The sequence below is a fragment of the Bufo gargarizans genome, chromosome 6 (assembly GCF_014858855.1).
Source record: "Bufo gargarizans isolate SCDJY-AF-19 chromosome 6, ASM1485885v1, whole genome shotgun sequence".
Classification (NCBI taxonomy): domain Eukaryota; kingdom Metazoa; phylum Chordata; class Amphibia; order Anura; family Bufonidae; genus Bufo; species Bufo gargarizans.
In genome coordinates, this window is record NC_058085.1 from 189,978,901 (window position 1) to 189,992,751 (window position 13,851).

Consider the following 13,851-nt stretch of genomic DNA (forward strand, 5'->3'; position numbering starts at 1 on the left):
CCCAACAACAAGCCCTCTCTATCATCCATACAGCTGTCCATACTGCAGTTGCAGGCTACCATTGGCAGCCTGGCAGGTTCGGTAGCAGACATACAGACCAGGATGGGGGAATTGGAGTCCCGGCCTCCGGCGGCACCACCTTCCCCAGCCCCTCCTGCCTTGCCTTCTACTTCCCAGGACGCGGCTCCAGGTACGGTCCGTGCCAGCCCCCAGATTGCCCCCTCGCACTTCATCCCCGAAAATCTGAAAAGGGACATTCTGACAGGGAAGGACATCAACCTGGCGTCCATTCTCATCGCGTCCCAGGACGTGTCAGAAAATAAGGTGATCAGTTGCGGGGAGGTCTTGGTAGTTCTTAGGGCCAAGGACGCCCAACTGAACCGAAAACTATCGATTCCGGAGTTTGTCCTGGCATTTAGCCTCTATAGGGACACCATATGCGGCGTCCAGCCACATAGGCGTGAAGAAATGGACTCGTACTTGTACCAGGTCACCGACTTGGGGTACAAGTACGGCGGGACCAACTTCTACGACTACCACTGGTCATTCTCAGCCAAGGCAGCCGCGGCCCTCGCCCAATTTCAATTCCGCACGGACTGGGAGCTGTTTTGTCGCCATTTCGCGGGGTTACAGGCTCCAACATGCGCGGCATGCCAATCAATTCAGCATACCGCCGACTGGTGTCCCAACCTCCCCACCCCGGCCCGGGAGGGTTCCTTGCCAGGCCCCTCTGGCGCCCAGCAGTTCCAGGGTTCTACCGATAAGCTGGGTAGGCCCATCACATATCTGGGGCAGAGTCAGGTGTGCAATTACTTCAAGGCGGGGGGTTGCAGTTTCAATAGCTGTCAAGCATTGCACATCTGCTCCCTCTGTTTCAGGGCCCATCCCCGCCCCAGCTGCCCGAAGAGACAGCGCAAGAACTTATGACTGACCGACGTTAACATCGAGCTCCTGGGCATCCTGTTGCAAAACCACCCCGACCACCAAGCCGTCCAGTTCCTTCTCACCGGATTCGAAAGGGGTTTTCATACGGGCCTCATTGCCCTCCCCCAAGTTTCCTGGGAGGGAAGGAACCTGCAGTCGGCTTGTCAAGATCCGGCGGCAGTAGCCACCCTCTTGCAGGACGAGGTCCGGGAGGGTTTTTTGCTGAGCCCGTTCAAGGCCATCCCCTTCGCCACTTGGAGGATAAACCCCATTGGTTTAGTATCCAAGCAGTCATCTAATAAAAGGCGTTTGATTTACGACTTGTCGGCTCCACACATGTCGCCTGTTCCCAGCCTCAACTCCCTGATGCCGTCAGGAGGAGTTCTCCATGTCGTACGCATCCATCGATGAGGCCATCCAGTACGTCCTGCTGGCCAGGGAAGGGGCTTGGTTGGCCAAGGACGACATTGCGGACACCTTTAAACTACTGCCCATCCTTCCCCAGTTGTGGCAATATTATGGGTTGCGTTGGGCGGACGGGTACTATTTTGCCAACTGGCTCACCTTTGGGTCCAAAAGCAGCCTGTGGCTGTTTGACAGGTTCGCCTGTGCGCTGCACTGGATCCTTGTCCACCACGGGGGTCTGGACATGGTCATCCATTATTTGGATGACTTCCTGATCGTCGAGAGGCCCCAGGGTTCCCCCTCGGGGTTGGCAAGCTTGCTTCAGCTATTCGCCAGTCTCGAGGTCCCCGTGGCGTCGGCTAAGACAGAGGGTCCGGGCACCAGGGTCACCTTCTTGGGCATCAGCCTGGATTCGGTCCGCATGGAGGCCAGCCTCCCCGCAGCCAAGCTGGCCAAGATCCAGTCCGCCGTCTCCTCCGTGGCCTCTTCCAGGGTCTTGTCCAAGCTAGAGGTCCAGTCCCTGCTTGGATCCCTCAACTGTGCATTCAAGATCATGCCCCAGGGCAGGGCCTTCACTTCCCGGCTCTTCTGTCTCATCCCGACAGCCCCGGATCAGGACTACACCATCCAACTAGACGGACACGCCATGGCAGATCTCCAGATGTGGCAGGCTTTCCTGGCCGGGTGGAATGGTATCTCCTTGTTTGTACCATCCCCGGATTCAGAGTCCCCCACGGTCTTCACCGATGCCACGGCCTCCCGCGGGTTCGCTGCCATCTTCCATCCGCAGTGGTTGGTCGGCGGTTGGCCGGTGGAACTCATATCCGAGACTGAGGCCATGAAATCCTCCCCGCTGTTAGAATTATACCCAATTGTGGCGGCTGCCCATGTGTGGGGTCCACTCTGGGCAAACAAGTCGGTTATCTTCAGGACAGACAGTCAGGTCCTGGTAGAGATCATATCCAAAGGGAGGGCCAAGTCTCTCAGGATCATGTCCCTACTGCGTAGACTTGTGTGGCTGTCCTTAACATTTAATTTCCATATCGTCACGGCCCATATTCAGGGGGCACAGAACGTAGCAGCAGACACCATGTCTCGTTTTAATTATGATGTCTTCTTTCAGGAGCTCCCAGAGGCAGACCCTGTCGGTGTTCCAGCTCAGCCGTTCAGCTCCCTCCTGTTGGACTAGAGCCCCTTATAGCGTCTGCACGGTCATTGGTCCAGCGCTCGCTAGTAGGGATGAGCGAACTCGAACTGTATAGTTCGGGTTCGTACCGAATTTTGGGGTGTCCGTGACACGGACCCGGACATTTTCGTAAAAGTCCGGGTTCGGGTTCGGTGTTCGTCGCTTTCTTGGCGCTTTTGTGACGCTTTCTTGGCGCTTTTTGAAAGGCTGCAAAGCAGCCAATCAACAAGCGTCATACTACTTGCCCCAAGAGGCCGTCACAGCCATGCCTACTATTGGCATGGCTGTGATTGGCCAGAGCACCATGTGACCCAGCCTCTATTTAACCACTTCAGCCCCGCTAGGTGAAACCCCCTTCATGACCAGACCACTTTTTACACTTCGGCACTACACTCCTTTCACCGTTTATTGCTCGGTCATGCAACTTACCACCCAAATGAATTTTACCTCCTTTTCTTCTCACTAATAGAGCTTTCATTTGGTGGTATTTTATTGCTGCTGACATTTTTACTTTTTTTGTTATTAATCAAAATGTAACGATTTTTTTGCAAAAAAATGACATTTTTCACTTTCAGCTGTGAAATTTTGCAAAAAAAAACGACATCCATATATAAATTTTTCGCTAAATTTATAGTTCTACATGTCTTTGATAAAAAAAAAATGTTTGGGCAAAAAAAAAAATGGTTTGGGTAAAAGTTATAGCATTTACAAACTATGGTACAAAAATGTGAATTTCCGCTTTTTGAAACGGCTCTGATTTTCTGAGCACCTGTCATGTTTCCTGAGGTTCTACAATGCCCAGACAGTAGAAAACCCCCACAAATGACCCCATTTCGGAAAGTAGACACCCTAAGGTATTCGCTGATGGGCATAGTGAGTTCATAGAACTTTTTATTTTTTGTCACAAGTTAGCGGAAAATGATGATGATTTTTTTTTTTTTTTTTTCTTACAAAGTCTCATATTGCACTAACTTGCGACAAAAAATAAAAAATTCTAGGAACTCACCATGCCCCTCACAGAATACCTTGGGGTGTCTTCTTTCCAAAATGGGGTCACTTGTGGGGTAGTTATACTGCCCTGGCAATTTAGGGGCCCATATGTGTGAGAAGAACTTTGCAATCAAAATGTGTAAGAAATGACCGGTGAAATCCGAAAGGTGCCTTTTGGAATATGCGCCCCTTTGCCCACCTTGGCAGCAAAAAAGTGTCACACATGTGGTATCGCCGTACTCAGGAGAAGTTGGGGAATGTGTTTTGGCGTGTCATTTTACATATACCCATGCTGGGTGAGAGAAATATCTTGGCAAACAACAACTTTTCCCATTTTTTTATACAAAGTTGGCATTTGACCAAGATATTTTTCTCACCCAGCATGGGTATATGTAAAATGACACCCCAAAACACATTCCCCAACTTCTCCTGAGTACGGCGATACCAGATGTGTCACACTTTTTTGCTGCCAAGGTGGGCAAAGGGGCACATATTCCAAAGTGCACCTTTCGGATTTTGCAGGCCATTTTTTACACATTTTGATTGCAAAGTACTTCTCACACATATGGGCCCCTAAATTGCCAGGGCAGTATAACTACGCCACAAGTGACCCCATTTTGGAAAGAAGACATCCCAAGGTATTCCGTGAGGGGCACTGCGAGTTCCTAGAATTTTTTATTTTTTGTCACAAGTTAGCGGAAAATGATGATTTTTTTTTTTTTCTCTTTTTTCCTTACAAAGTCTCATATTCCACTAACTTGCGACAAAAAATAAAAAATTCTAGGAACTCGCCATGCCCCTCACGGAATACCTTGGGGTGTCTTCTTTCCAAAATGGGGTCACTTGTGGCGTAGTTATACTGCCCTGGCAATTTAGGGGCCCATATGTGTGAGAAGTACTTTGCAATCAAAATCTGTAAAAAATGACCGGTGAAATCCGAAAGGTGCACTTTGGAATATGCGCCCCTTTGCCCACCTTGGCATCAAAAAAGTGTCACACATCTGGTATCGCCGTACTCAGGAGAAGTTGGGGAATGTGTTTTGGGGTGTCATTTTACATATACCCATGCTGGGTGAGAGAAATATCTTGGCAAACAACAACTTTTCCCATTTTTTTATACAAAGTTGGCATTTGACCAAGATATTTTTCTCACCCAGCATGGGTATATGTAAAATGACACCCCAAAACACATTCCCCAACTTCTCCTGAGTACGGCGATACCAGATGTGTCACACTTTTTTGCTGCCAAGGTGGGCAAAGGGGCACATATTCCAAAGTGCACCTTTCGGATTTTGCAGGCCATTTTTTACACATTTTGATTGCAAAGTACTTCTCACACATATGGGCCCCTAAATTGCCAGGGCAGTATAACTACGCCACAAGTGACCCCATTTTGGAAAGAAGACACCCCAAGGTATTCCGTGAGGGGCACTGCGAGTTCCTAGAATTTTTTTTTTTTTGTCACAAGTTAGCGGAAAATGATGATGTTTTTTTTTTTTCTTACAAAGTCTCATATTCCACTAACTTGCGACAAAAAATAAAAAATTCTAGGAACTCACCATGCCCCTCACAGAATACCTTGGGGTGTCTTCTTTCCAAAATGGGGTCACTTGTGGGGTAGTTATACTGCCCTGGCAATTTAGGGGCCCATATGTGTGAGAAGTACTTTGCAATCAAAATGTGTAAAAAATGGCCTGCAAAACTCGAAAGGTGCACTTTGGAATATGTGCCCCTTTGCCCACCTTGGCATCAAAAAAGTGTCACACATCTGGTATCGCCGTACTCAGGAGAAGTTGGGGAATGTGTTTTGGGGTGCCATTTTACATATACCCATGCTGGGTGAGAGAAATATGTTGGCAAAAGACAACTTTTCCCATTTTTTTATACAAAGTTGGCATTTGACCAAGATATTTATCTCACCCAGTATGGGTATATGTAAAATGACACCCCAAAACACATTCCCCAACTTCTTCTGAGTACGGCGATACCAGATGTGTCACACTTTTTTGCAGCCTAGATGCGCAAAGGTGCCCAAATTCCTTTTAGGAGGGCATTTTTAGACATTTGGATCCCAGACTTCTTCTCACGCTTTAGGGCCCCTAAAAAGCCAGGGCAGTATAAATACCCCACATGTGACCCCACTTTGGAAAGAAGACACCCCAAGGTATCCAATGAGGGGCCTGGCAAGTTCATAGAATTTTTTTTTTTTTCGCATAAGTTAGCGGAAATTGATTTTTTTTTTTTTTTCCTCACAAAGTCTCACTTTCCGCTAACTTAGGACAAAAATTTCAATCTTTCATGGACTCAATATGCCCCTCAGCAAATACCTTGGGGTGTCTTCTTTCCAAAATGGGGTCAGTTGTGGGGTGTTTGTACTGCCCTGGCATTTGAGGGTCTCCGCAATCATTACATGTATGGCCAGCATTAGGAGTTTTTTTTTTCCGTTCAGCCTCTGGGCTGAAAGAAAAAAATGAACGGCACAGATTTCTTCATTCGCATCGATCAATGTGGATGAAAAAATCTCTGCCAAAAAAAAAAAATGGAGGGGAAAGGCGTCTGCCAGGACATAGGAGCTCCGCCCTACATCCATACCCACTTAGCTCGTATGCCCTGGCAAACCAGATTTCTCCATTCGCATCAATCGATGTGGATGAATAAATCATTGCCGGGATTTTTTTTTTTTATATATATATATATATACATACAAAGTGCTTGCCAAAGCATAGGAACGCCGCCTCCTCCTCAGCTCGTATGCCTCGGCAAACATATCTGTCACTGCAGAGGAGAAAATCCCGTCTTGCAGCGCCGCATACACCGACTTGCGTGTAATCTGACAGCAGCGCAATGCTTCTGTCAGAATGCACATCGGTGCTGCAGCTAGTAGATCGGTTGGTCCACCTGGAAGGTAAAAAGACAAAAAAAAAAAAAAAAGAAAAAACCAGGCCACAACGCAATAATTTTATTAACTTTGGAACAGAACATGTAACTTTAACTTTTGGAACTAAACATTAACCTGTTTGCTTACCTGTTTTTTTTTTTTTTTTTTTTTTACCTTTATAGAACAAACCTCTCCTTCCCCATGGGTCAATGTGCAAAGCGCAAATCGCCCAAAGATGTGGCGAAGTGCGTTATGCACTTTGTCCCATGTGAAAGGAGACGTTTGCAGCAGCTGTGAGTGAATGGGCCCTAATAGCCCTGTGTGCCTATCCTGGTGAGATGATCCCTATGCTAATAGTGTACCTGTGAGTGGTACTTCCGGAAACACTCTCCAAAGCATAGGGCAGGGTGGTCCGGACAGTCAGGACAGAAATAGCGGGTGTCACGCCTTATTCCACTCCTGCTACAGACACGACATTTTTTTCGGGGTGGCGGTCGGTTTGAGGTACCAGCAACGACACTGGGGAAGTGTCGCTCGTTTAGACGGCTAACTACACTGGTGGATGGGGCCACGGAACCTCCTGGATACAGGAGGTTCGCGATGATCTCTTCCTGAAATTTGAGGAAGTCCCAGCCTTACTGTAGAGAACAAAACTATTGTACAGAGCCAATTGAATTAAATATACAGACACCTTCTTATACCAGCGTCTGGTGCGTCGGGAAACTAAATACGGAGCCAACATCTGGTCATTGAAGTCGACCCCTCCCATGTGGAGGTTATAGTCGTGGACTGAGAGGGGCTTTTCAATGACACGGGTTGCTCGCTCAATTTGGATTGTCGTGTCTGCGTGAATGGAGGAGAGCATGTAAACGTCACGCTTGTCTCTCCATTTTACCGCGAGCAGTTCTTCGTTACACAGTGCGGCCCTCTGCCCCCTTGCAAGACGGGTGGTAACGAGCCGTTGGGGGAAGCCCGCGCGACTAGTTCGCGCGGTACCACAGGCGCCAATCCGTTCTAGAAACAAATGCCTAAAGAGGGCCACACTTGTGTAAAAATTGTCCACATAAAGATGGTACCCCTTGCCGAATAAGGGTGACACCAAGTCCCAAACTGTCTTCCCACTGCTCCCCAGGTAGTCAGGGCAACCGACCGGCTCCAGGGTCTGATCTTTTCCCTCATAGACCCAAGATTTGTGGGTATAGCCTGTGGCCCTTTCACAGAGCTTATACAATTTGACCCCATACCGGGCGCGCTTGCTTGGGATGTATTGTTTGAAGCCAAGGCGCCCGGTAAAATGTATTAGGGACTCGTCTATGCAGATGTTTTGCTCTGGGGTATAAATATCTGCAAATTTCAGGTTGAAATGGTCTATGAGGGGCCGAATTTTGTGGAGCCGGTCAAAAGCAGGGTGGCCTCTGGGACGGGAGGTGCTGTTATCACTAAAGTGCAGGAAACGCAGGATGGTCTCAAATCGTGTCCTGGACATAGCAGCAGAGAACATGGGCATGTGATGAATTGGGTTCGTGGACCAATATGACCGCAATTCATGCTTTTTTGTCAGGCCCATGTTGAGGAGGAGGCCCAGAAAAGTTTTAATTTCGGAAACTTGGACTGGTTTCCACCGGAAAGACTGGGCATAAGAGCTTCCCGGGTTAGCGGTTATAAATTGTGTGGCATATCTGTTTGTTTCGGCCACAACTAAGTCTAAAAACTCCGCAGTCAAGAACAGCTCAAAAAATCCCAGGGCCGAACCGATCTGAGCTGTCTCAACCCGAACTCCAGACTGGGCAGTGAAAGGGAAAACTACGGGTGCGGCGGAAGTTGGGGACTGCCAATCAGGGTTTGCCAGCACCTCTGGGATTCTAGGGGCTCTACGGGCACGTCTTTGCGGTGGCTGCGACGGGGTCACTACTGCACATGCCACCGTACCAGCTTCAACTGCCCTTCTGGTGCTCGCTACTTCACCAGGTTGTACGGCAGTGCTGGTACTAGGTCCAGGAAGGGCTGGGCTGCTGGTGTATGCCTCACCACGTAATCCGACAGCACCAGCCCCACTCTGCTGCTCTTGAAGCGGATCCTGCGCAACCTGCGGTCTAGCGACACGGGGCCGGGTACGCCTGCTGCTATCAGGGACCTCAGCCTCCTCGTCCGAACTTTGGGTCAGAGAGCCACTGCTTTCTACAGGTTCGTATTCTGACCCTCTGGATTCATCAGATGAGGGTTCCCACTCCTCATCCGACTGGGTCAGAAGCCTGTAGGCCTCTTCAGAAGAATACCCCCTGTTAGACATGTGGGCAACTAAATTTCGGGGTATTCCCTGAGACTACCCAAGAAAAAAAAAGCAAGCCTGTCTTACAAAGGGGAGCCTAGCGAAGTACCGGAGGCCGCTGCGGTTGATAAAAAATATCAAAACTGATTTTTTTATCGCCGCAGTGCGTGTAAAGTGAATGTGCAGTGATCAAAAAAAAAATAATTTTTTGTCACTGCGGTGGGGCGGGCGTGGGCAAACGCACATGTGGGCGACCGATCAGGCCTGATCGGGCAAACACTGCGTTTTGGGTGGAGGGCGAACTAAAGTGACACTAGTACTATTATAGATCTGACCGTGATCAGTTTTGATCACTTTCAGATACTATAAAAGTACAAATGCTGATTAGCGATACGCTAATCAGCGAATAACGGACTGCGGTGCGGTGGGCTGGGCGCTAACTGATCGCTAACTACCTAACCAAGGGACCTAAACTATACCTAAAACCTAACAGTCAATACCAGTGAAAAAAAAAAAGTGACAGTTTGCACTGATCACTTTTTTTCCTTTTCACTAGTGATTGACAGGGGCAAGAAGGGGTGATCAAAGGGTTAATTGGGTGCTGGGAGGTGATCTGGGGGCTAAGTGTAGTGTAGTGGGTACTCACAGTAATGATGTGCTCCTCTGCTCCTCTCCTGGAACCAACCGACCAAAAGAAGGAGCAGAGGAGCACAGCAGCCATATAACCCCATCATATTTACTAATATGATGGGTTATCTGGCTGCTGATTTGTTTTTTTGAAAATCATCAACCTGCCAGCCAATGATCGTGGCCGGCAGGTTGATGACGAAGTTCTTCTTTGAATTTTGCCGGCCCGCGATGCGCATGCGCGGGCCGGCATACCCGGAAATCTCGCGTCTCGCGAGAGGACGCACCGGCGCGTCCAGCCAGAACAGCACGACCGCCGCGAAGACGCAATCCTGCGTACGGCGGTCGTGAGGAGGTTAAGCTGGAGTCACATAGCGCCGCCCGTCACTCTGCTCTGATTAGCGTAGGGAGAGGTTGCGGCTGCGACAGTAGGGCGAGATTAGGCAGATTAACTCCTCCAAAGGACTTGATTAATCGATCGATCTGCAGCTGTGCATCATTGAGCTGCTGAAATTCAATTGCTCACTGTTTTTAGGCTGCCCAGACTGTTTGTCAGTCACTTTTTTCTGGGGTGATCGGCGGCCATTTTGTGTCTTGTGCGGTGCTGCGACCAAGTGCATCCAAGCTGCGACCAAGTGCATTTAACCCTCAATGGTGTGGTTGTTTTTTGGCTAAAGCCTACATCAGGGTGAAGCTGTCACACCAAGTGCATTTAACCAGCAATAGTCTGTTAATTTTTTGGCCATATACTACATCAGGGGCAAGCTGCGCCTGTCACCAAGTGCATTTAACCCTCAATGGTGTGGTTGTTTTTTGGCTAAAGCCTACATCAGGGTGAAGCTGTCACACCAAGTGCATTTAACCAGCAATAGTCTGTTAATTTTTTGGCCATATACTAAATCAGGGGCAAGCTGCGCCCGTCACCAAGTGCATTTAACCCTCAGTAGTGTGGTTGGTCAAGCTGTCACACCAAGTGCATTTAACCAGCAATAGTCTGTTCATTTTTTGGCCATATACTACATCAGGGGCAAGCTGCGCCCGTCACCAAGTGCATTTAACCCTCAGTAGTGTGGTTGGTCAAGCTGTCACACCAAGTGCATTTAACCAGCAATAGTGTGGTTATTTTTTGGCCATATCCCAGTCTAATTCTGTCACTAAATCCATACCGGTCACCCAGCGCCTAAATACTAGGCCTCAAATTTATATCCCGCTAAATCTGTCGTTACCGCTGTACTGTTGTGGCTGGGCAAGTTATTTAGTGTCCATCAAAGCACATTTTTTGTTCAGGGTTGAAATACAATTCCCAATTTAGAAATTTCATAATTTTGTGGTTTCTGCTATATCAGAGCTATTTGAAATCTATCCCTAAAAGGGTATATAATATTCAAGGTGCACATAGGGTCATTCAGAATAACTTCACACACACGCTACTGTGCATTTCCAAGTCTAATTCTGTCACTAAATCCATACCGGTCACCCAGCGCCTAAATACTAGGCCTCAAATTTATATCCCGCTAAATCTGTCGTTACCGCTGTCCTGTTGTGGATGGGCAAGTTATTTAGTGTCCGTCAAAGCACATTTTTTGTTCTGGGTTGAAATACAATTCCCAATTTAGCAATTTCATAATTTAGTGGTTTCTGCTATATCAGAGCTATTTGAAATCTATCCCTAAAAGGGTATATAATATTCAAGGTGCACATAGGGTCATTCAGAATAACTTCACACACACGCTACTGTGCATTTCCAAGTCTAATTCTGTTAGTAAATCCATACCGGTCACACAGCGCCTAAATACTAGGCCTCAAATTTATATCCCGCTAAATCTGTCGTTACCACTGTCCTGTTGTGGATGGGCAAGTTATTTAGTGTCACCCAGCGCCTAAATACTAGGCCTCAAATTTATATTCAGCTGAATTTGAATACAATACATTGGGCCAAATAATATTTTTGTTGTTGTGGTGAACTATAACAATGAGGAAAACATCAAGTAAGGGACGCGGACGTGGACATGGTCGTGGTGGTGTTAGTGGACCCTCTGGTGCTGGGAGAGGACGTGGCCGTTCTGCCACATCCACACGTCCTAGTGTACCAACTACCTCAGGTCCCAGTAGCCGCCAGAATTTACAGCGATATATGGTGGGGCCCAATGCCGTTCTAAGGATGGTAAGGCCTGAGCAGGTACAGGCATTAGTCAATTGGGTGGCCGACAGTGGATCCAGCACGTTCACATTATCTCCCACCCAGTCTTCTGCAGAAAGCGCACAGATGGCGCCTGAAAACCAACCCCATCAGTCTGTCACATCACCCCCATGCATATCAGGGAAACTGTCTGAGCCTCAAGTTATGCAGCAGTCTCTTATGCTGTTTGAAGACTCTGCTGGCAGGGTTTCCCAAGGGCATCCACCTAGCCCTTCCCCAGCGGTGGAAGACATAGACTGCACTGACGCACAACCACTTATGTTTCCTGATGATGAGGACATGGGAATACCACCTTAGCATGTCTCTGATGATGACGAAACACAGGTGCCAACTGCTGCGTCTTTCTGCAGTGTGCAGACTGAACAGGAGGTCAGGGATCAAGACTGGGTGGAAGACGATGCAGGGGACGATGAGGTCCTAGACCCCACATGGAATGAAGGTCGTGCCACTGACTTTCACAGTTCGGAGGAAGAGGCAGTGGTGAGACCGAGCCAACAGCGTAGCAAAAGAGGGAGCAGTGGGCAAAAGCAGAACACCCGCCGCCAAGAGACTCCGCCTGCTACTGACCGCCGCCATCTGGGACCGAGCACCCCAAAGGCTGCTTCAAGGAGTTCCCTGTCATGGCACTTCTTCAAACAATGTGCTGACGACAAGACCCGAGTGGTTTGCACGCTGTGCCATCAGAGCCTGAAGCGAGGCATTAACGTTCTGAACCTGAGCACAACCTGCATGACCAGGCACCTGCATGCAAAGCATGAACTGCAGTGGAGTAAACACCTTAAAACCAAGGAAGTCACTCAGGCTCCCCCTGCTACCTCTTCTGCTGCTGCCGCCTCGGCCTCTTCTGCTGCTGCCGCCTCGGCCTCTTCCTCCGCCTCTGGAGGAACGTTGGCACCTGCCGCCCAGCAAACAGGGGATGTACCATCAACACCACCACCACCTCCGTCACCAAGCGTCTCAACCATGTCACACGCCAGCGTTCAGCTCTCCATCTCACAAACATTTGAGAGAAAGCGTAAATTCCCACCTAGCCACCCTCGATCCCTGGCCCTGAATGCCAGCATTTCTAAACTACTGGCCTATGAAATGCTGTCATTTAGGCTGGTGGACACAGACAGCTTCAAACAGCTCATGTCGCTTGCTGTCCCACAGTATGTTGTTCCCAGCCGCCACTACTTCTCCAAGAGAGCCGTGCCTTCCCTGCACAACCAAGTATCCGATAAAATCAAGTGTGCACTGCGCAACGCCATCTGTAGCAAGCAGTGGCGTAACTAGAGTTCTATGGGCCCCAGGGCAAACTTTGAATCGGGGCCCCCCACCCCAAGACTCCGCCCACCCCACGACTCCGCCCGTCCACTATCCATCCATCCATCCGCCCCGGCCCTGATTTCAGACCATAATAATGTCTGAATTCAGGGGGTAGGGCGGATGGATGGATGATCAGTGGACGGTAATGATGTCTGAAGTCAGGGTGTGGGTGGGGCAGTAGGATGGATGAATCATTACATTACTAATACTACCTACCAGTCTATAGACCAGTCCAGGAAGATGGTCCTGCTGGAGTACTTCTGCTGCAATGACCGGCGCTCGCCCTTGATGGTTCGTGTCTGGTGACTTGGTCGGTCGTTCGGTCTGGTAATAATAATGTCTGAAATCAGGGTGCGGGTGGGGCAGATGGATGGATGGACCTGTCACAGCAATAATTTATTACCATCCACTGATGATCCATCCATCCGCCCCACCCAGGCCCTAATTTCAGACATTATTATTACCATCCGTCCACTATCCATCCATCCACCCCGGCCCTGATTTTCAGACAATAATAATGTCTGAATTCAGGGGGTGGGGCGGATAGATGGATGATCAGTGGACCGTCGATAATGATGTCTGAAATCAGGGTGTGGGTGGGGGCCTGGGGCAGATGGATGGATGGATGAATCATTTACATTAGTTACTAATACTACCTAGTAGTACCACCTACCAGTCTATAGACCAGACCAGTCCAGGCAGATGGTACTTCTGACTGCTGCAACGCCCAGCGCTCTCCCTGGCCTTGATGGTTCGTGTCTGGACAGTCTGGAGTGGTGAGGGTGACTACTTGGTCGGTTGGTCAGCCGGCCGGCCGGTCTCTCTCTCATTCAGTCTCAGACTCTCAGGTGAGTGCGCGCTGGCTGACACTGGGGCCGTGGGGCGCTTGCCGCGCTTTCAAGTCTCAGATGTGGCGGGCTCTTGCGCGCCTAGAGTCTACTCTCGTGGTGACGTCAGAGAGCAGACTCATATCGCGGGGGCGCAGGGAGGGTCGGGTCACCTGACGAGTCCGCTTCAAGTTCCAGACCAGCGGTACGTATGAGGAGAGAGGGCCGCGGCGTGCG